The 25,669-nt window shown below is 35.4% G+C and overlaps 1 protein-coding gene across 10 annotated transcripts in view; it reads left to right on the forward strand.

Moving 5' to 3' along the window:
* Positions 1-25,669, forward strand: part of LOC115441589 (bromodomain adjacent to zinc finger domain protein 2B) — an 87,064-nt gene that overhangs the window by 6,435 nt on the left and 54,960 nt on the right. For all 10 annotated transcript variants that reach the window (XM_030166440.2, XM_030166441.2, XM_030166439.2 and 7 more), the window contains exon 2: positions 19,726-19,888. The gene's annotated coding sequence lies outside the window, so the exon portion shown is untranslated. The remainder of the gene's footprint in view (positions 1-19,725; positions 19,889-25,669) is intronic.

A 25,669-nucleotide genomic window follows, 5' to 3' on the forward strand; every position in this document is an offset into this window, starting at 1 on the left:
AATTCTATAACTTAAAATTCTAACTCAGCATTGATTTCTATTCTAAAGCGTCAAATCTGCATTGAATAAGGTTGTTCATCGTGTATTAAAGGCTGGTCGTAATATATTCAGTGGGAATTGCATTGCTGGCCTAAATACTAATCAATCATACAATGACATTCACAACTTCTAACGTTTTTTCGATGTGTGCTTTTATTATTTGTTGGCATTATACAGAATCTAGACGTTTTCAACTCAACGTAGTTGGGAACTAATTACTTTGTAATAAATTGGCAGACAGAGCGAGAATAGTGTACATATCTACATCTATTTATAATCTATAAAAATTACTTTACGTATTAATACCCTCTACTCATTAGGGGATTATTTTATACTCTAACTAATCAGACATACTTATTATGCTCAATATCGTCTAGAGTATAAACGAGCAAAGAATGTCTTTGGCGCATGTTCGGCTTCACGTACATAATAAATATCTTCAACTACAAAACTAAACGGTCTGTCTAATAGTATAAGTATCTATCTTCATTGCATGGGCAGACTCGTATAGTATATGCAACACGTTAGTCATACCGTGACTCAGCGACCGAAATTGATCACTTCAACGCGGTCGGCATGCTGCAATATTTTATCTCGATTTCCTTAAATTATTCCGGCATATTGATAACAACAATCTTCAAACTTGCTGTAAGTACGGAGTGAATTGGTAACGGATCAAAAATGTACGGAGTTGATCTAAAAGACTTAGGTCGGGTATGTTGTATTTGCAATAGGATCTACTAAAATGTTGCTCAACGTGATGCCACTTCGGCTAGAGTTACAGCAGTGACATCTAATTGTTTAACTGTAATTGGAATGTAAGTTACTTCACTTATAGTGCAATGTAGTCTATTTAGATAAATATACAAATACTATTCACTATGGACTTATACCTATAGCTTAGTTTAGCACTCTCGTTAAGGTACGCTGTTTTCCACCCAATGAACTTATAAAATAAAATCAACGACTAATTCGAATTATATCAACCGACATCGAACGCAAGGTGGCTACAGGGTCACCTCATGGTCCATTACCTACACACAGGCAAAAGATACGTGCGCATTAATCAATAACAACGTTTATATGTTTGTCTTCTCGAATAGAACTAGAATGTTCTGGCAAAAATGTCTTACGTTCATAAAATAAAGGCGAAAAGCTAGACGGAAATAACTCGAAGATTTATGGTTCATCGAACCTGTTAAATAAAAGCTAGTTTATCGTTAAATAGACAAGGATACCGATTCGGGCCAAATCGAGTTTATTTTTCAGTGGACTGACCTATCTGAGTGCAGGATAGTACGGGATACTCAATCTTGAGTCGAAGTAACGCTGCATTCAAAATAAAATAGCGTAATCGCTTAATTTAATAATTTAAAATATATATATTCTCCTAAACATTCAAAGAAATAAAGTTTCGACTTTTAAGTAAAGTAAACATTTAAAAAGTTATAACTAATAAGTAGTAACTAGTAGGTAGTTGTAAAAGACGAGGGTCCGTTTGTTTGTTATTTTTAACTGTAACCAAGCAACTAATCGTTACAATCCCTTGAGTGTAATTTGTGTAATTGAACAGTGCCAGGCAAAACGGCGCTCCCTAGAGTGTAATAAATATTCAGTCTACAACTAGAATTCCTTGTCAGAAACAGTACTCCCTCCTAGTAAATCCTACCTGAAACGAAAAACCGGGCAAGTACGAGTTGGACTCGTGCATTTAGTTTTCGAACTCCAATTGAAACTGCTGAGACTATTGGCTGCAGCCACACGGGATAGATCTAGGATTATCTACAATTTTTTTACAGAAGATTGTCGTTCCAATTATTTGAATATATGAAGCTATCAGTTTAAAGGTCTTATAAACAGTTTGGGAGATGTGGGCTTAGTAAAAGGATTTCGGTGAGCAACAATTGGATACGGCACATTAATTCGCTGCATGAAGTCACGACCTTTTGTTTTTTATCCATTGCTTCCTCGTCATCAGATCAATAAATGTCAAAACGATCGAAATCTAAGCGATGTCGCAGGATTAGCTCAGTAACAGGCATGGAGGCGGATTCTGTACATATTTTTTGTTCGTTCGTATCATTTTTCCAACTGATTGGTCTTTCTAATTGAAACGCTTTTAACGTTTTTGTTCAATATCGTACGAGTATGGCATACGCGATTAGGCATTATGTCGAGAGTACATTAAAGAAGTAAATTCATTTTTTTTTCTGTTTTTCAAATAAACATTTACCCTGGCGTGCCGAACTATACGTATATAATAGGATGCTAAGTTCAAATTAATTTAATCTTACTTTTCGTCAATTACGGTCTCGTCACATCAGAATAATGCCTGTCTTATTGATCGCACACGGGCTTAACCCAGAATGTCTTGTCAATACCAGCCGCAGTGGCAAGTTTACCATCATTTATGTGGTTACTATAGAGATGAATACGGACTATACTAAATCACCTCAGTCATATCAGGTTCCCGTCTCTTTGACTATGAGAGTGAAGGACCAGAGAGTTGACCGCCATGGCAGAAATTCTGCTATAAGGGATTCATTCATACCAAATCCAGGCTTCATGGTCAGTATCAAGTTTGAATTAAGTGCAGTGAAGTTAGCTCAGTACCTCAGTTACGTAATAAGGAAATTCACAAAGAGTTATTTAATCAATTTTCGTGTAGTGTTCTGGCGGTGTTCCAGTGGCAGGGATGCTGCCAATGCCGTGTGTGTTATATAGGTTACGCTGGCACAATGGATTTATTTCGTTCCACTTTATTGGGGATGGAAACTAAAGCGGTTGAAGGCGTGTAAGGTTTTCTTATACTCATAAATTTATCGCATATATTTGGTAGTGTTTGATCAATTTAAACTTAGAGTATGCTTACCTAAGAAGTATTTTAGCAATTTATCTCGAAAACAATTATTTGGAAGCCATTAACTTTAAAACTATCTAGTTTTAGTGTTGCCTCAATATAAGTATACTAAGCTACTCTCAAACACACGTACCGTATCTTCACTGTTGGTGGGTATTTAAAGCTGAAACCTAGTGCCTCGCTCCTACGCCCAAACCCGATAGCAAGCAAATGACAAAAATAATTTAGTTATCCGAATCCGCGTCCTCACATCGAATCATATCTACACCAAAGATAATACGGGATTATTTCCGGACTCATCGTTATTATTTCCCACATCTGGGAGTCTAACATAGTGACACCCACGAGAATTCCAATTCAAAAACACCATATTTAAATAATCAGATTTATATTCATAAAAAATGTTTACTCTTAAACGCTTTCATTTTGAGTTATAGACGCACCTGTTTCCACTAAATCAAGGATACAATAATATAAAACGTGCTGTTTATTAGTTTAAAATATTGTTGCTCAATGGCGTATTTAAGGAGGGGCCGAATGGACCTTGCCCACCCACTGGATGTTCAGAATTTTAAAAACGTCACAATATTATATCTGTTAGTACACGGAAGTCTTTTTTTTCTTAGTCTAGGTCACAAGCCCCGTTTTACACTGATGTGCTCATATTATTAATATATTTTTTAAAGCAGATAGTATCCAAATTAAAATAAAGATCGCCTGAAGGTGATCATGTTTATTTCCATTCATAGTTAAAAAAATTAGAGGCGTTGGCGGCTTTTTAGAAGAAACGAGCTTAATGATGGACATTGCGAGCGTGTTAGCTTTTAAAAGTGTAATGAAGTGGATTGGAGGGGGGGGGGGTTTATTAAGTTCTTTCTGAGCTTAATGTCCGTATTAAACACAGCAGCCAATCTGCCAGAGTTCTTAACAGTGACAAGCCGAATCAATCATGCTGTAGTAAAAATTGTCGATAGGATCTCCCTATCACTTAATGCAACCCCTACTCAATATGATATTGATTTGTATCAAACAGTGAAATTACCTCGCCCTAGTTGATATAATATGAAAACGATCGACCAGTTTCTGAGTAAGACAGTCATCGGAAATGCCCAAACAATGCCCGAGCAATTATACGAGGAAGTCGATCGATAGGTTGGAAATTATCTCGATAACTTGTTTGTACGTCACTACGTCGTTTCTTTTAAATGGAAACACGTTTTACTTATCTATACTAATCTTTAATACTAATAAAAAGGCAGGAGTTGTTTGTTTATACGTAAGCGTCTACTGAGTTCTGAAGTAATTCTACTAAACTTCGTGCGTGTACGCTTGTATACTTTAAATTATTGAAATAATTGTCTGTTCCATAGAAATCTAGTACCAATAGATATAGTTAAAAAATAGATACACTGTCCTCAAGTACTGTAAGCTTAATTTTTTTACTTGAATTTATTTTAATTTCGAACACATACATTTATTCGGGCACGGATAACATCAAAACCTTGAGATAATTGATTTAATCATATTAAAGTTTGTCCTAGATTAGTAGAAGTATATAAGATACCCATGTCAACATTATCTGTTTACCTTTTCGGACATGTGTTAATAACTGCACGGTAAAACGTTGGGTAACCACAATTCTTGGTGTATTACCTGTTATAATAAATCCGCAACTATCACAAATTATTACAAGAGTAAAAACCATGAAACAGTAAAAACCAATTAAATAGATCAAAATTTAAAAAATGATTCTAAGACAAAAGCGTCACCTTGTAAGCATGTGTCGTATGACGTAAGTATAGTCTTATGAACCAACAAAAACAATAATCTAGTTAAGTAACATAAATTATATGTGGGGGAGACTGGGAGAGACACACTGTATGCAGTCTTGAATCCAATTTACTGAAACTAGGACCAATTTGATTAAGTCCTATCCCCCAACATCCTCTATCTTTATTCTTCTGGTTATATGTGGCAGTGATCAGCATCTATAAATCTATTACCTTGTATATTGTTTGCTGATAAATACGTCAGACTGAAATCAATAATATTCGATGAGATTCGTCTAACATTAATAAAGGAATTAAAACATCTTAAATTTTTTCATATAACAATGTCAGATCACGCAAATGCTCCGCAACCGTCTGCCTTTGCCCGCCCTTCACGAGCCCTTCGGTAACCTAGACGGACAAAGTTCTCGCCAACTTTGCGCCTAATGCCTATTTAAGATGGCTTCTTGACATTTTTTAGAAGTTTACACGATCTAAGGATATTTAAGGACACCTGTTTTGTTGGCTGAATTGTGGAATTTGGTATTAGTTTTATTGAGATAGACATAATCTTTGCTCAAATTCTATAATATAGTACTAGAATGCGAGATTAAAAATGTTTGTCTATGTAATGGTTTTATCTCCATATTAGGTTCGAATACCTTTATTTGCTTAATGCCCCGACTATAAAATCGACTTAAATCAATACTATGTTTACTGTATTGTAGAGGTTCTCCACTTGTAGAAGAAAAAACAATAATATTGGCAATTTTACACATTGAAGTACGAATCAATTGCTATTAATAAGTTTTGACATTCAGCAAAGCGACTGTTAATGACGTCGCACACAGAATCATCAGAATAATGGCATCGCAATGTAAAATATAAAACATATTATTAGATTAAATATATTATGAGAAATTGTATAAGGTGATTCTACGTATTGGCATAGAATAACAGGATGTTTTATTTTTAAACTCTTTCTATGAGCAAAACCCAAACTGAAATGTCGAACTACATATAACTCAGTCTTTCGTTGACTGCTTGAGATACAAGCGCCAACTTATTAAAGAATAAGAGACTCATACAGCTATAGGCTGCGTCGCGCGGCAGCGTAGCTACCAATTGTGTGTATGAGCCTTTAACATCGAACAAATGTATGCATATTTTTCAGGTCAAACAGTAATTACAGTCAACTGTAGTGTGATGTGGAGGTGCGTAACTGGTTTACCGCCGAACACACTGTTGTAATGACTTTATGTAATGGTCGCATCATGTTACGTAATGTTTAGAACGATTTAAGTAATTTAGTACATCATTTCTAAGCCTACCGGTCTTATGACCAGTTTATTTACAGTAACAGTCAAAATTAATGTTGCTTTTGTCTAAATTACGACGTTTGTTTGGCAATTTTTATTGCTTTTACTTTAGTGACGTTTGTGTTGTATCTTATGCCTGTTATATAAGTATTTCATTAACAGAAGAAACTGCATATTAGTGTTAGTCCCGTTTTATAAATTTATTAACCCCCAATTCCCGCCTTCAAAGAAGGACTTGCACCCCTTCTGAAAGTCGTCTCGCTTTATAGTGAACGATTGCACCACATGCATTCATAATTCTTAAGAATATTGTGTTCATACGCAATGTATTTTACACAATTAACGAGGTATGATTAAACGGTTCATTATTTCATAAAATAGATTTTACTTTACGTTTCTAGTTTATATTACAGTAGCGTTTTAAACATGGACGTGACCTCGATTTTTAAAGCGAGTTAATACTCAAATGAATCATAATGTGTAATTAAGTCATATCCATTTACTCGGTTGGTAATTAGATTATTACTTTTTTATTAGTTTGTGATACATTACATACTGTCTAATTTGGGATAAGGGTCGGGCTAACTGTCGTAGATTTTTATCATTGTTTTATGTATCACTAGCTTTTGCTCGCGGTTTCGCCCGCGTGAAGGAGTTTTCCGGGATAATATTTTTGATATGATTACTTGATATGTATTGTTACATTATGACCAAATTACACAAAATCATTATAAATGGTAGCCTGCGTTATTCTGATATATAATCAATATTATTGTAAAGTTTCATCCAAATCAGTTCAGTAGTTTTTTCGTGAAAGAGGAACAAACATACATACATCCATCCTCACAAACTTTCGTGTTTATAATATTAGTAGCATAAAACACGAATTTCATTTGGTTCTTCATCAGTTGTACATCAAATACAAGAACTTAACAACTACAGATCGATAACGCTTAGCTGAGATAGTCTCAAGTTTCTTCTGAGAGCATATTGCGTCGTCAGTCTCAGTTATTGCCAAATGGCAATTGTTGAGCCAAGTTAGAAGTCAGAAACTTTATGGGTTGAAAAATTTGGGGACTGGCAGTCAGGCTTTACGAAATTATATATTTTTTATGGACTTTGCTAGAGTTCTGGTTTTAAATTTGGGCTCTGAATAGATCATCTTTGAACTTAAGTCTTGCTAATATTTGTAATGTTGTTAAATTGATCAATGTTTTGATTTCTAATTTCTGCAATAATATAAATTTATATTCGTTTAGACACAATTATTTTTTAATAGGTGAAACACCAAAATTTTAATTATTAAGATATCACATTGAAGCAAAGAGGCGACTTAATCTGTCGTCTTGAGTAGCAATGCGTGATTTCATAAACTACGCGTTATAGCAAATGATAATCACGGTACGCGTTCTCACAAGGCCAGCACAATTTGTTGTAATAGTTAGGAAGATTGTGTGTGTTTCAGTATTAACATGTTACATGTATAAATACGTTAAATCATTTGTGCTGCTTTGTTTGGGAATTGTACAGGTGTGTTTAGTTTCAATGAGTGCCGAATATGTAGAGTAGATGAGTTATAAATTATATTTTATGTAAATATATAAAAAAATATAAGATAGGGATTGAAATAATTAAACATAGTTTTATGTTAGTAGGTCTTTCGTAGGTGATATTTCGACTGAGAAGGAACTCTGTCTACTTACTTGTAAAATACGTGATAGCATGTAACTTAGCAAAATAAATAAGATGCAATATTTATTTTTAAAAAATATATTGAAATTGGTACAATTTTAAATCTGTGATACGCATATATTCCTACTAAATTAAACCTTATTTACTAAAGTAAAGTACTTTAAAGTTTATGTTAAAACGGATGAGTACACCCATATTTACATTTAGTGCTAAAGTTTATCAATATTTACCTTAATAGGTTAAGAAATACGCACTGTTGGAATCTTTACAAAGATTTCTAAATCAATATCGTGAGTGTATGACTAACACATTCTACTGGAATTAGAGCTGTATCCTTATTCTCACAAACGAATTCGCTGACTCATATTCATTACATCTTAATACAATAACAGATTGACATTGCAGCTGCCTTTGTTCATTGTAACGCGTAACAAATGTAGAACTAAGGTTGCAATTATTTCGGTCTTCTAACAGAACGTTATTAAATTTGCTGAATTCTTGCTGTGTCTTTCGAATAGTAGGGCTAAAAAGGCAATAGTTTAGGTAAGGCAAGTAAGAGAAACTACTTTCTTTTCAACAAAAAATTCAATTCATCTCGTAAAAAAAACTATCAAGTAAAGGTGGTCTTTGAGACTTCCAGCCCTGATTACTTTGAAACTACTAAAAGATTTGAGGGCAAAATTACGTTAATTTGTCGCAAAAATGCTAACCCAAAAAAGATGGAGTTCTCACAATAAAGCAATAAAAAGGTGGAGTATAATTCCCGACGTCTCGCCTGTAAGCGACTCTGTGCTCGTCTGATCATTTTTTGCCGCGGTCCCTTTACTTGGCTAGGGTTGCCACACATAACATTAATAATATTATTTTTATAAGGTTGTAAAAAAGCAAGATATGTAAGAAGAGTACCGAGGTTTTATAAAAAGGACAACGTTATGTATGTATAATAGATTTCGTTCTATATTTTTTAGCCATAGCTGGATTAAAAAGAAAATTGTATTGAATTGGTAAAGTTGCCTTATAGAATAACCATCCAGTCGTGTTAGCTTGGTATTTAAGGTTAGAAAATAACTGCTAAAATATTTCATATGTGCACTGAAACATCCCAGAGCGCGACTATCGAACACCCACCGCCATATCTAAACTCTACAACCATCACGGCTATAGTTGCAATAAAATTCGTGAATAGTAACCCTGGAGCGTGCAAAAGAGACAGCACGATATACGAAGGACGTTGACTGCGTTCTTTTATTTTACGGCAAACGAATCCGCAAGCTCGTCTAAAGGTGTGCCGTGTGTAATATTTTGTTAAATGCAAAGTATCTGTAGCTTTACCTTTTGGTTTGAACAAATAATTATTAAGTTAAGCACGATCCTTTAAGTGTTGTTAGTTTTGAAAACATAATTAATTAGGAAGAGGCATTACAATCTATTCATAAGAAATTCCCGTAATTACACTTTGATCTGTTACTTATGTTTAATTATCTGGCGATGGCCAACACCGTTCTCAGCATGTATATGAGAATCCTGCATCTTTATTCTAATATATCATAGAGACTAGAGAGCATTATAATAAAACCGTCACTAAAGAATAGCTGCACTCTGCTTACCGCGAGGGGGTCTTAAACTTCGATCTTAACATTCTGAACGCGTCCCCAACTTTATTATAGGTACTTCGGTGAAAATCCCGCCACAGTAACACATCCGTTTTGAGATCAATTTAATGTTTGGGCCATCATGCGACTGTTAACTGTCTCTAAGCTTCAGAAGGCATCTTGAACTATAAAAAAACCTGCAGCGTTAGCTTCTTTGTTGGACGCTGCATTAGCGATGTGACGCAAGTGACCACTTGTTCCATTAAGATTGAAGGAAAAATTACAAGCCAACAAACAAAGAACAAATGAAAGGCGAATAAATCAACATGGCGACTTCGAATTCAGAGAATTAGCGAACTTGCAACTCGATTAGTTGATACAAAAAGATGGTAAACGTAGATCAATACTCACTGTAGTTTATTAGTGATGCGCCAGTTTAGTTCGCGTTATCGATATAGATAAAAATAGTTTCTATTGACTTAGTTAGATCATAAGTAATGATTTTATTAATATAGCAGCCGTAAGATAGTTGGGAGTGGAATAGACTGCATAAACGAATGTCTGCTGATTCAAAACTCGAGGCACGCATCTCTGACTTCTCTAGTTATGTGTGTATGCTTTGTGTATTATCGCTTGCTTTAAAGCTAAAGGAAGACATCGTGAGGAAAGCGTCATACCGAGAACTTCGCTATAAGAATTTTGAGGGTGTGTGACGTCTGGACTACGGCCTAATCCCTCTCAGTAGTTGAGGAGGCGCATGCCTAGCAGTGGGCTGTGTATAATACAGGACTGATATTATATTATTTATCAGAAAAAGAAATGTATGTAAAACATCCAACTTTAGGCCTGACACTTCATACAATTTTCTAATTTACCACAGTAATTTCTGGTATTGATATAAACTAGTCCTATAAAAGTTATTCGCCCTACCCGCATAAGCCAGTTGTACTACTGAGAACACTAAAACGTGTCTTTGATTGTGTATTTACCTTTCAATGCTAAACCATATGAATATAAAACTCCTTAGCATATAATTTTAGTCACGTTATGATCTAATTATATGGCATTACATAGGAGCAACTGTTGCCTTGACAAAATGGACGTTTAGATGTGGTATATAAGAAATAGTAATCACACTGCTTATGTGTTGCGACTATTGTTTAATGATATGAAAAACATTTGTTATTTATCGCTATTAATGGCGTCGCAATATCAAGAAAAGCCTATACGTTAACTTATAATATGACTCGAGGAAATTCGTAAGGATTTTAATGTACAAAATGGGATCGAAATATAGCTAAGAAGAGAACAAAATGTTTGTTAGGCCGACCTTAAGTTGACGGCTTTACTTGTTTTGATGATCCTTATGACATAGAAGGCAAGTGGCCGACTACAGCGTGCTGATTGCTTAAGGGTACTACAACTGCTTCTGAAACGAAACGCTCCAGTTTGTATTAAGGCTGAGGCAAACATTGTAAAACAAAAAAGTTTCCGCGTCTAATTGTAAAGAGAATTTCAAATTAAGCCTTTATTATAACTTCTGAGGAAGCAGTCTAGATTTGTATAGTATACAGCCACGAGCGCTTGACCCGAGAAGCAAAAGTCAGTGTAAAATAGAACACACGTGTCGCAAAATAAAATATTCAACGATGTTTCGGGTCCCATCACTATTTTATTTCTCACTGGCGGAGGCACAAAGCGGCTTCAAGCCAATACGAAGCTAAAGTTATGTTACATTTTATGTTTGCCTTTCGGGATCGACTAGTCTATTTTAAAGCCTGCATAGACAACGCGACTAGCAATTTTCGTTCCGGATTATAAATTATCTGTGTCGGCACAGTATGAATATATGGCAATCGAAATAGCTGTCATTATTTCCTTATAAATATTATACACAGAAAAAGACATTTGGATAGTAATAAGTTGCCAATTTCCTAAACACTATATACCCCATAAAATCATGATCGATATTTAGGACTGAATAAATGTACACAATATTATACTAATACATAGAGCGACGTGTTTAGAATACCAACGGGTTCTGCCCTTATATAAAAGGGATCGTAAGACAGGGATTTCGATCGGCCACCTGTGCCAGAGCCGCCGTATACAAACGGTTCTAATGCGAGACAGCTCTACAGCGTTTCGTATAATTACATTTTTCGTAAATTTACTTGTACGTATGAATGATGAGCATTTATATCGCGGCTGTGTCCATTAGTTATCTCTGTTACTGAAATTCATTTTAAATCAATCATTTTGGATTTATTCTCTTACTTGTTCGAAGTCCCTTAGCGACAAAAAAAATTAACAACTTATTATAGTTGCTATATCTCCTGACCAGTGGCGAAGCGTCCATACAAACCGATTCCTACCGGCTTCCCTTTTAGGTTTATTTACGTTCGTCTTAGTTTTTGTTTTCTGTTAAATTGGTCGCGATATGTTAACCAAGGCAATTTTTAGCCTCTGGTTACCTTTTCAAATATTTACCACCCTTTTCGATGATTCAAAAATATTTCTTCACTATAGTAATTATTTTAGTCGTATTTGGGTAACGATATGCTTTTCAAACGTCATCTTCTTTGATAATCTTTATTCATACCTTGAAAACAAACATTCATACATTTCACTTCCATATCGACAATTTCTCCCATTAATCCACGTCCCTATAACCCGGCGCGTCGCGTGGCAACAGTGGGGACTGTGGTTAGGTAAGCTTTAGAAAGTGACGGCGCCTCGGAGCTAGCCCTCACCCATACCAACTCGTTTCTTTTACTTAAATGCGGTAACATGTATATGATTTACCGCTTTTTATAATTGCGGCAATATAGTAGGTGAAATGTGTTTTTTTTGTAATTTTTTGGTATAAACAGAATAACTCAAAAATAAATGTACACGTAATATTTCATTCAGTAAGTTTTTGACTAAATTAAGTAATTATAATAATATCCGCCCTGTATTATATACTGTCCCACTCCTGAACACGGGCCTCCTCTACAACTGAGTGGCTTTAGCCCACTGTGCTGACCTTGTGGGGTTAGACAGACCTCATATACCTTCGAAATCATTATGGAGAACTTCTCGGGTATACAATTTCCTCATGATGTTTTTTCCCCACTATTAAAGGAAGCGATAATTCACTAAGAATACTTGGATTTTAAACCAGCGGATATTCGTCTTGGGATTCCGTTCCAGTCACAATAGGCTATCACCACTTAACGACATTCAGTATGACACTTCTTAATATCTTAATGGCTATAATTTTTTGTCTCTCTGTCAAAATAAAATTGCCCAGTCGTTAAACAACACTAAGCATTAAAGAACAGAATCGTGTAATCCCTTACACTTAATTTCTAAGTCGACATTAATATAATTACGAGAAACTTAAATTATGACCGCGTATTACTGTGGTAATATTGGTTCCGATCGGTCGTTTGATGGTTGACCGCGCGTAGAATCTCGAGATCTCATACCCCCGGGCAGGTTAAGCATTGATATTATCGCAGTAAGCATAGTTTATAGGTTATATGGATATTCTGAAACTTAATTTAATTCTAAAGTAATTTATCGATGTTTGTTTGATTATAATTCATTAGATATATCTGTACCACAAAATGTGCACTACTGTCGCTTATATTCTTATAAGGATCTACACCAGTATTTCCCAACATTTTTAGGGCATGCCCCACCTTAACATTTCTAAATTTTTTATGCCCCCTATACATAATTGTTAACCTTTAAAAATTGCTTTGTTCCCTTAAGAAATATAAATGATAAGTTTTAGAAAGAAATCATTATGAAATTGTTATCAAAAATTTCAAAACAAATATTGAAAAACTGAAAATTCTGTTTAAATAACTATCAAACTATCAAATTGCCCCCCTGTGGGGCGTGGGCCCCACGTCGGAAACACTGATCTACACTGTCAATATTATTGTCAAAGTAAATTTTGGGCGACGCGCTGATCTTTAAGAATAGGTATTGGAAACTGGCTTAGTAGTAGAAACGTAACAGCTTAGCCGCTTTTTTCTGACGGCTTTCTAGGGGACTGATGCCAAAAACATTTGAGCCGGCCTAGTGATGCACTACGGAAAACAAGTCCACATTTTATTGTAACCCTGTTTCATGGCACGTTATTTCAGCTCTCTGGTCAATTTTAAGTGTTCCGACTACCTAATTTTGCTACATAATCGCTTACTCGAAAATACAATTTTGCCAACAAAGTGAAAAGTACACGCGAATGTACTATCGACCCAATTAATTTGTATTTGATTTCGCGGAACCATTTCTGCGTGCTTACAGTTTACACCATAAACAATGCATGACATGACCATGTTGACCTGAAATACTATGCAATGTTTTTGTGAGTCAATGCAGTGGCGCTTTCTATAAGCGCAGCAAAAGCTTTAGTGTTTTAACCGACTTAAAAAAAGGAGGAGGTTATCAATTTGACGAGAATTTTTATTGGAATGAATTAAATGACTGTTTATATGAATCCATGGAGAAGGGTGAAATTTTGCAAAAGGTAACCCGAGGCAAAAAAATGCCTTAGTAAACCTAAAAGGGAAGCCAGCGGAAATCGGATTGTATGGACGCTTCGCTACTGATATGTATATTATACTATGCGGACGCAGTAAAATATTTATTAAAAACTCCAGTAATTAACTGAAACAAAATTTCTGATCATACAGTTTCGGCTATGACAAGTATTTTCCCGTAACATCTATTACAAAAAAAATAATTTTCCTCATCGGTTAATCAGCGACTGATTTTTGGAGTACATATAGACCTGTCCAATGACACACAAGCAGCCCGACAAATAGTGCGTGCATTTCAGAAGTTCTGAGATATTCTGAAAGTAACATATTATATTTTGGCATGCAGCGCATTGGTTTGTGAGTCCGATACCGCGTCGTCCCCAAAGCACCCTCGCCCGTCGCGTTTGACGGGGGAGCCGGTGTAATAATGTAAATTCTAGCTTCTATCAATCAACGCTTTTTGTACACACTACGGTACGTAGGGCTGGTTGATAGTCTCGTTTCGATTATAGAAATGAATTCAGTGCGTTGATGAGACGTATGCGATGCTTTTTTATAATTCATTTAAATTTAATGACGGTATGGTATTTATTAATGTATGTGGTCGTAATACAGACAAATACAATGCACATTACAAAAAAAAAAAAACATTATCTTAGATTATATCTAAAATTATATCTCAGATTTTCTATTAAGTATGATTAGTTTGATTCAATAAGCAATAATCTATTGAAGCATATCTTTGAGAATAAATTAAATCAATAATATTGTTACCAAACAAATCTAAATAAGAGACTGTAACGAATTCGATATAATCGTTAAGATTAAAACACAACAGATTTCCACCCCTTCATAGCGAGGTTTATATCCCACGTATAGAGGGGTGAGAGAAGTCACCACCCCTCATGTGAATCACGTTTGGGATCTGCGTGTGCATCCATCAAAATAATTAGGGTTTATTATGTTTCATTTATTTATGCCCGTCGCGTAGTTGAGGCTGTATATTTGTAGTCAATATTTAGAGGTTATTTAAAATCATTCTTTCAGTAAGAGCATATGTCGTCGAATCTAATCTGGGACTGGTCAATAATCAACCATGTGTTGTTACACGAATAAAGCAATAAATACCAGGTACAAAAGTTCAGAATTTCTGATTAGATAGGATAAGTTAAGTAGTTCGCGATTGAAATTATGGACGATCTCTAGCATCTCATCAAGCGCGGTAATAGTTGCTTCTTTGCCTACATCCCCGGAGATACAGGCATGACATGTAATTCTCACATACAATACATGTAATTCTTGAGCAAGGCCGCGACACTGCCAATAACATCCGCCGTCTTTTAAGCTTTTCAAAATACACAATGTATAAAACTACCGCGACTGTATGTTTATCGACGTCGATAAAAACTGTTTCAACTGCGGTTATTTATCGAATCGATAAATGCAAGCTTTACGATACGCTGCAAATTCTTTGTCTGACGGAACGTGATTTAAACATAGTTTGCTATTAGTTCTTTTATTTGCGCACTCGTTTAATACTTCTTGAAGGTGTCTTGTGAGGGCGTACTAGAGATTTCATTATAGCCTATTTATTTTAATGGCTTCTGATGGCTGTAGCGTCAGCGATAAGAGAGCTTTTGATATATTGAGAACTAAAAATAGATTAACAGATTGGTTGAAGAGATGAAGACAAAATATTTCGATAACATATTTTACCTTATACTAGTCAAAATTATTTTTAGTCTTTTATAATTTTATCCTTTTGCCTGCAAAACGTCAAATGTTCGAATATTTTTCTGTAACTGCAAATGCACTCAAATCCAACGCTCTTAAAAACTGAATATAATCATTTCACGCAAGCGTAAACCACAAGGATTCGAACCAACACAAAGGCAACAATACCTCATCTCTAAAAGCTTTACAGGGCGTTACCCGTTAATCTGCACACTAGTAAACATCACGGGGCCATCTCAAACGTCTTGCCAGCATCTCCTGTCCCTCTCGCGCACGTCCGACCCGCCTAGGTGTGACAGAGATGGGAGCTGAAGGGTCGGAATCAATACCCACATGACAGTGGCCGGTGTTTTATTTTGTTGGAGACATCTTTGTATGTGTGTAGAAATGGTTTATTAAAATTGTATTGAATTGTAGGTGACTTAGGTGTATTATAGGTTCTACAGGATTTAGGACTGTTAAAGTTTTATTACTATTGAATAGAGGGACGATTAATACCTTTTATATTTTTATTTAGTTATAAACCCGTTTAGATTATATATCAATTTTTTATAAATAAATAATAAATTTATTCAAGATTATTCATACTTTAATAGCCGAATACTAAAAATATTGTAATACGGCCCGTAAATTTTACTTCCAAGCCAAGTCAAGACAAAGGCCTGTGTTTAATGGAGGCGGCACGAGGTTATTGTTTGATTTACATTCTGGTAAAAGCGTCCGTTCATTTGAGCGTGATTAGTGACTCGTCATAAGTAGTACCACAAAATTCAATTCATTTGGGTTTATACATGGCTTTATTATATAGCTTATTGCTTATTTTTGAGAAGCGGCGTGGGTGGCTTGGATGTCTTATTTATGGAGTTATAGACATACCCTCTATATCAATCAATAGAGTTATCTTGTTTTCAATATCTTATTATTCATTAGCCGCTCTGGTTTTTTTTTTCGCGCGGTAAAAACGCTTTATCGCTACCACCACTTGGAAGGTCAGTGGAATGGTTATGTTGGTTTCACCGGTCTTACCGCCCAATGTCGACACTCGGGAGTATAACATCATCCGAGCGAGCGTTGGACCGAGTCCCTAACCCCTGTATACCCTTCACCGGCACACCAACCAAAACCCGTGGTGGCTTTCTTCGGCGCATAAGGGACGGCTCCAGGGTATCGGTTAGCTGCTCTATATTTTTTGTTTTATAAAAAGCAATAAACTCTATTGCATAACATTCGATCTGCTGAAATCGAAAACTGTCCCTGTATGAGGAAACTTTGTCCGACCGACTTGTCCAATTATTATAGTTTGTCAAAATTCAAACAACAACCGTCCTCACAGCTCAGTGTGACGTATTTGTTTTGTTGGCAATGCCAGCAATCAATCTCGTCATCTGACTTGACAGAAGGCTTTTACGGGTCAGAATATAAAATTAAATATTTGGAATCATTAGACTAAGCGATTAAATTAAGGCTTTAAATACAATAACACTTATAAATGTCAAACATTTTGTCCATAAATCGGTATCCCATGTAAATTAACGTAGCACCCCGTAGGAAGCTACGTTCATTTATGAGAGATATGTACCTACCTAGTACATATACTAGGTAAGTACATATCTCTCATAAATGAGTTCTGTTCAAGCCATTGATGCAGTTTAATTTCAGTGCCTTGCAATAGAAGTTCTGTCCTTATTATACTTAGTGTGTAGTTGATTACTTTTCCTCAGCCTTTTAGATCCATAAGGTCTGTTTTTAATTTGCAATTTACGTTTATGTAAAATGTGACGTCAAAAAACGCTGCGAGTTGATACGGAGATAATCCACAAATCGGATTGTTATTGATTGGCCGACGTCCACAGGCGCGGAAATATTAGCTTTCATGTTTAATATACATTTTTTATCGGAAACCTTTTGTTTGCGCGTGTTTTTTCCATTTAAAATTATTGTCCAATCAAAGGGGAATATATCGAGGCCTTTAAAACCAAAGGATGTATAGACAAAAGTGCAGTTTCAAAGGAGTAAAACAAAACGAATTGATTTTATGAGACTGAAATTTGAAACACGCCCCTTTATAGACATAAATTATAATTAATATACAATAATTGAAATAAAACAAATTAAATTATTTAATCGCGGTCTTTTATGTTATAATTTTCTCGTTTTTATAAACACTGCAGTATTAGAAACGTTGGGAAAAATTATAATACATAAAACCGGATAAAATCCAAAAAAAATGTTTTATTTCCATGTCTAATATTTGCGTAAACATTAAAAATCATTAATATAAAATCGATTAGTTTTAGTGACATTTTTGTCGATACTATAAAACTCTAATTGTGTCTATACGTCCCTTTGTCACGAAGCCCTCGATGTATATCATATTTTCGTTAAGTCGTTAGGTAGTTGAAAGCGTGGGCGGATATGTGGGCGATATTGGATGCAGCTTTTATCCCAGAAATAGACATCTCAATGAGCCTAAGTATATTTGCAGAGGATAAAAACGTGAAATGTATAAAGGAGCTCTATCCCACTTTTAGTGACAGTGCTATCAATATTATATTAACAAAGTATATTCTATACCGACAGCAAAATTCTGTCTGCCGCGAAGCAGCAGCGTGTAGTCACTGTTGTGTCCCAGTTTGAAGAAAATTGTAGCCAGCGTAATCACTGATCATAATAGGACTTAACATCTCAAGTCTTAGGATGGCGAGCGTAGTGGAATACCAAACAATACTTTCTTGTCTCAAGGTGTTGGCTGGTTATACTGTTTATGGGCAGTTCGTATGGCTTACCATCAGGTGAACAGCAAGCTCGACTTGTCATTCAACGCAAGAAAGAAATAGACTTTTTACTGTGACAATATTTAGTTTGTGAAAATGTTTCAACGCAACATCTGTAGAAGAGATCTAGATGAAATTTAGTAATCAGCTAGCAATTAATTCCTGTATTATTGTCTTGAAGCACAGTGTACCTTTATGAGCAGCATTTTGTCTCTTTTAAGGCACGAGTAAAAGCTGATAATATACTATTGTCCCAGGGTACAGTAATACATCGCAAAAACCTCAGCATTTGGTGTAATTTACCAAAGTATCGTATTTCGTCACTCAGTACAGAGGGTTTGCTCCCCTATTCACATAAGTTCTTTACGATTATGAAATGCCGATCGCTTTCCGCGTATTCCTATTTTGAGCCAAACGTTTGTCAATGTTTGATCAAATGTGTGCCAAACAGGATATTTGATGACGTTTTTATGAGTTATAGTTAACGTTTCCTTCCCTTTCAGATTTCTTAAAACTATTAATTTTTAAATACGGAATTTTAAGATATATTTTTATGGTCAAGTAGGGGTAGTTTATAACCTAAAATAACGCTGGATGAGAAAATATTGTGACCTCATATAGAAATAATGATAAGAGGATATTAAATGTAACATTAATAAAAAAACACGCGTTCGAATCGTGAAATGCTTTCATCACATTTTAATATAATGTTCACTCTATGTGAACTCAGTGACCTATCCTTCAAAAATATACAAATTTCACGTTAGAACCGTCTGCGATCAGAGCATGAAGTAAAATTATAGGAACGAAAATGCTCTTAATTCCAAATACGATATGTAGTTCGTTCAAAATACCGGTATCCTGTGCCGCGGCATTACATAAATAATAAAACTTGCGACAAATAGGGCTGTTTGAACAGTTACCGTGGCCCATTCATTTCGTGTGGATAAAAAATACCTTTCATTTCCATACTGCTTTGTTTAAACATGGAACGTTAAATTTGAGGATCTTGCTACCTATATCACAATAACACCTGGCTGGTTAGAAAAAAAAAGAAAAAAGCATTGTAAAACTAGTGTCCAATAGAAGGAGACAACAAGTGAAATAGCTATAGGATAAAAAGAGAAAGTGAATAATAGGGTGAGAAAATACCCATAAGGGTCTTTGCCATTGTGTACGGTAATTGTACTGAATCAGTCGCGAACACGATTTTATTAGGCGAGGGGGCGTATTGATTTCTCTTTATATAAATCAACCGTTTATGGGTACTGTTACCGAATATAATGTACTGTTTTGGTTTGCCAATAATTAACAGAGCAATATACTTATTACAAAATATGTATTCAAATGAAAATATACTTAGTATGTTGATACGTAGAGTTCTAATTTTTTTTTCTATTCGTTTCAGATCGGCACGGATGTCCCGTAGTGTGGTGTAGTGTTGTGTGTGCGTGCGACGGTGCGTGTGTTTGTGTGTGTACAGTGCAGTGTCATGCAGAAATGTAACATGTGCCGTGGACACGGACCTGCTCCACTAGACACGGAACTCTGAATGATAGCTACCGTTGGGGGTGAGTATGTTTAACATTCTTCCTCCCGTCCAATCCCTATCACTCCATTGTCCTTTTTTTTTCGTGTGGAAAAAACGCTTTATCGCTACCATCACTTGGTGATCAGTGGATCGGTTATGTTGGTTTTACCGGTCTTACAGCTCAATGTCGACACTCGCAAGTATAGCATCATCCAAGCGACCATTCGATCGAGTCCCTAAAATCATTCCTTAATCCCTATTTCTTGCTTTTAGCCGGCAGCGGACCCATAATTCTAGATTTTGGCTGTTTGCGGGCAGCGGAGACCCTTAAGATGAACCACCTTCTCGTTAAACGGTATATGCAAACAAAACAATATAACATTTAACAGTTTAAATCCTAAGTAGATGGTACTACACCAGCGAACTGCATGGAGACGGCGGTAGCCTGTACTGAATAACGAACACCATATTTCAAAAGCATTGTTGTTTCTTCTAAGTATAATGGATTTAAACGATAGAATAGATCAAACGCATTAGCATTAATGGCTTGGTGACGAGGTGTTTACATGTTAATTATAGCGACATCTTGCGGTACTCGCGCGAACTACTCTTTAGCTTCGGGCTATATTTGAATGTCGGCCTTTGACATTAAGCGTGTACCGATGTACCAGTAGGACTAAAAATAGGTGTTATTATATTGGTGTCGCCCACGCGTCTGTACATACGACCTTCAAACTGCTGGGAAAATGGTAAACTGATCGGAAGCCCACGTTAGGTCTCACACTGTCAGCTTCCCTTAATTATACCATAATCGATATTTATTAATACGTAACTACAATTAAAATATTAATTTCTGAACTGTTTGCAAATATTGAATATCTATAGACTCAATATGTTTAAATAATACGAAATAACCGATGAGTCATACAAACACCAAATGCCACTTGTATAATCGTGTTGCGTAGGTCATGGTGTTCCCATCGCTGTTTCGTTTGGTGTCTTTTTGAGCGGCTAGGATTATAGCTAGTTATGTGCATTAGTACGTACGTCATGATCACAACCAGCGAGTCTCCAGTTCTTTATTATAAGAACCTGTTGGTCTAACAAAAACTGTTACGAATTAACTTAAAACTCGTCAAGATTGTGTCTTCATCTAGAAATTCAAATAGCTGTTGTTTCTATCTTTCCATTAGCCTATAAGACGCATGCCCTTACTCCGCACAAGGAGTGAGACAATCACACACTATATTAACATGTTGTTATTAAAATATTATACTAAAATTCTGAGACTCACTCGTGTTATTCACAGTCTATGTTGACAAATGTTGTTTACATCTTATTTATGTCCTCCATTATATTCGGTGACCAGTGCAACTGCCAAAAAATCGTCTTCTTATGCAAATCGCACATTGACAAAGCTATTTGTCTTAATTTCATTAATGTAATAACTAAAGTGGCAACAAAATCCATCCCAGCCATTTATGTTTAAAGCGCGAAAAAATTAACTGACTCGACCAGTTCTAAAAGTAGGTACAGTTATCGAAGCGATATCTCTACGTAAGACCTTTGAGTAGTGTAGCGATGACTCAAGATAGTGGATTGCAGGTGTTCACAGGCGAATGGTGACCGTTTACCATCACTCATCGGTTTGTTGACCCGCGTTATTGTCACATTCGCAATCAGTACGCGATTTCGTGTCCGATTTAGCTAGGGTTATCACTATTTTATATTGAATTTTTGTAAATTAAAATAGCGGAATTTCTTTACCATTAAATAATAAAATGATGAGTGGCATTTATTTGTAATAAAATAAGTACTGGATACGATTAAATTGAGCTGCTAGGTCAATGATTCGTAAATAATAAATTTGTATGCAGTTGATTATGTAAATTAATGTAAAATGAGGTGTTTATACATAATTTGTAATATACGTATCTCGAACTGTCGTATGCACCCTGACCTCGGATAAGACGTTGAACTCAGCTCTTAAAAATATTAAAATGACATTTTGATGTTATTAAGACTTTTAGCTGACTATTAAAAAAAGTAGACTATAACTTGGAGGATAGTCGCTCGCTATAATAAACACGATTATAATATCATACGTAATATAGAGAGATCAATATGGCCGACCAGAAGTTAAACAAAAGTGACTGAAGGTTATATTTTGGTGACAAGTGCCAAAGACATGATGTTAATAATCTCCAAGACAAGAAGATAGAGTTTGGGCATAAATATTGATGTCATTTATAGTTGTATTAATTTTAAATATTTTAGTAATTTGCTGAATATATGCTACTACCTGACAACCCTTAAGTCGATGTCACGGTAGTCTTTGAAAATTTCTTTATGGAAAACTCCATTAACAGATTTGAAGTTTCGTAGAGAATATCTTATTTATTGTGACAACCCTAATCATAACTGACCGTGTGCTGTAGGATAGATAATAGTGTATCATTACACTCAATGATTTTTAACTTTAAATGCTTCAACACGAATGTCTGGGCGAAAGGTGACGATCACTCATCGTTCAAGTATCATTGACTTAACATTTATTTTTAATAGCGGATATTGAATACATTGATGCCAGTTTTATTACATTTTTATATCCACACGTGGTATTTATTCTTTTTTAAAAAAAAATTCATTATTATGCAGTGGGTTATCACTTATAAAATAACATGAAGGTTGTTTTTCGACTTTTAACAAGGAGAAAGGACTCAGTAGAAGAGCTATACTGATGACAATTTTGTATGTAGCATGAATGAACTGGCTCTGTGAAGTGGCGGCTTGCTTGATATTTCAACGGTCAGTCAGATTGCCTGAGGCTCGGTAAATGCCCTCCCACATCCCGAGTTCCAGTAAGTACTTCTCAAAGGTCGGCAACCCAACCATAATATCTTTGGTTGTGTACGGTGATAATATCTTACTATATTAATCTCTACTTCACCATATTCTACCATAAAAATGACCCTCTTTATTCTTGTATAAATGCAAGAACGCGATGGTGCTGTTAGTATTCCCGTTTTCATTTTTATTTCAATATATCATAAGCGCTTCTTACGCCGTTTGCATATTAGTTTAGTTTAGATTGCATAGCTTGAAAAAATTCTTCGAAACATAGTGGTTTTTATAGACAGCGATTTACAAAAAAGTATGAAAAAATATCTCATATCATGCGGGTTTTCGGTTTGCAACGCCTATTCGGTGCATAACTTATTAGAGATTTGTTTATATATATATTTTGTGTAGAAATCGAACCTCCAGTTTCCTGTCTCAACTATGTCCTCGCAGTCGTAGGTCGTCAAACGACATTCTTCACTATATTCAAATGTAATACAATATCCGATCTTTAAATACCAACAGATTTTCTCACAGAGGACAGGCCGAAATTAAAAGGTTAATAAATCTACTCAGTGTCATGTTACGGGCATTTGCTAAACTATTTATTTTTACTAAGGTTCGATGTGTTCACATAGTTATGCATTATTGATATACTAGCTTTCGCTTGCGGGCTTGATCGCGGTAAAAGTTTTCCGAGATAAAAGACCTGCTATATATTTTCCCGGGATAAAAAGGAGCCTATAGCATTCAGGAATAATGTAGCTTCCTATTAGTGAAAATAAATCAAAATCGGTTTAGTAATTCCTGAAATTAGTGCGTTAAAAAAAACAACGCCTAGTAACAAACAAACTCCAAGAGTAGATTTAATTTGATTTCTAATTTGGAGCCAAAAACTAACTTTGTAATTTAGCCAGTAACTCATTTTATAAGGAACTAGCTTTTGCCCGCGGCTCCGCCCGCGTTATAAAGTTTTTCGGGCTAAAGTTTTCCGTTATAAAAGTCACGCTGTATAATTTCCTGGGAGCCTATGTTCTTCCCAGGGTCTCAAACTGTCTCCATACCAAATGTCATCTTAATACGTTGGATAGTTTTTGAGTTTAACACGTTCAGGCAGACAGATGCAGCGGGGGACTTTGGTTTATAATATATTTTTGTAGAACTCTTTAAGAGGAACAATCCCGTCATACATTATTGTTGAATTACTTTAACCGTTTACGCAGCGCACGCAGCGGATGCTCTAAAAACTAATTAATACATTTTCTCCGTTTTTGCAACATGTTTCATTACTGCTACGCTCCTATCGGTCATAGCGTGATGATATATAGCCTATAGCACTCCACGACCAAAGGGCTATCCAACACAAAAAGAATTTTTCAATTTGAACCGGTAGTTCCTGAGATTAGCTATTACTGCTCCGCTCCCATTGGGTATAGCGTGATGATATATAGCCTATAGCACTTCACGACCAAAGGGCTATCCAACACGAAAAGAATTTTTCAATTTGAACCGGTAGTTCCTGAGATTAGCTATTACTGCTCCGCTCCCATTGGGTATAGCGTGATGATATATAGCCTATAGCACTCCACGAACATAGGGCTATCCAACGCAAAAAGAATATTTCAGTTTGGACCGGTAGTTCCTGAGATTAGCGCGTTCAAACAAACAAACAAACAAACAAACTCTTCAGCTTTATATAATAGTATAGATGCGATGTTATTAATAAAACACATTCATTTATTTAATTTGTTTTGTATAAGGAAATATGACTGAATAACAAGCGTAGTGAAACAGTTCTGTATGAAATTATATGTCTAGACGTTTCCGGAAACGTCCCAAATGATTTTCCGCGGCGGATATAAATACATTCGTAATCGATTTTATCCCCAGACGCGACTGACGCGGGAATAATGCGATATGAAACAAGTTTTACATGTTTAAATGAATATTGGTGGAGCATGCTGCCTATTGACTTACTCAAATTTAGTTTAACAAAATAAAATAGATAATATTATAAAGCTTTTGTGTGGTGTTCCGACCGCGAGATAACCAATTAGTTTATCAGGGGTAGTGGAATCTTTCTGTTATAAAGAAACTGATGTAAAATGTTGAAATATTCATATAGAATATAGATAAATACATTTAAAAAATACATACAATATGAAATATGTTTATTGTAACTACGAATACAATTATTACGAATTTTATATTATTTTTTAATAAAGACTTGAAAAAGGAGAATCGCCATTACGAATTCTAAAGAACGTTGTTTCCAATTTAATTTATTATGAACATTGCGAGGATAACTCGATTGTGTTCACCGAATAAGTACAAAAACGGCGTGCGCTAGACGTGATCGGCGCACATCCGGATTAAAGATGTTTTTATTCTGCCTTGGTTTATTAAGGAAACAAATAATAATGTAAAAAATATTAGGATTTGTGACTTTTTTTCAATATCAGCCAAGTCGACCGTAAAGCGGAACATTACTTTGAATATCTATACATATTGTTTCATTTTTCTCTCTCTAATTATATTTTAACCCTTGATGACAGGAGTTGATATAGCATCATACCTCCTAAGCGGTTGAACAGTTTATTTATTATAGATCTAAAGATTTGCATTTATCATCCGCCATGGGAAGTCCACTACCTTACCTTAAACTGATTTTCAGAAGAGCAACACCAGAGTTTCTTGGCTTAGGGTAGGGTTAATATTGACTGAATCTAAATAATGTATAACATTTTACGGATTCAAATAAATCATTTCATTTCATTCCACTGGCCGGTTATAAGACTGCATTCGGCGAGTTTCTCCAACCTTTATCAAGTCGCATCTTGCATTGTTAAATTATTCCCAATATTATTACTTAATCAGGTCTTCTGATAACTCCGACTGTTCTGGAACGCAATCATTATGGCCATTTTTTTTGCTAACGTTACAATTTGAATATGACGTAAGCGATCTAACGCTCTAGGCA

The sequence above is a fragment of the Manduca sexta genome, chromosome 18 (genome assembly GCF_014839805.1).
Source record: "Manduca sexta isolate Smith_Timp_Sample1 chromosome 18, JHU_Msex_v1.0, whole genome shotgun sequence".
NCBI classification, from domain to species: Eukaryota; Metazoa; Arthropoda; class Insecta; order Lepidoptera; family Sphingidae; genus Manduca; species Manduca sexta.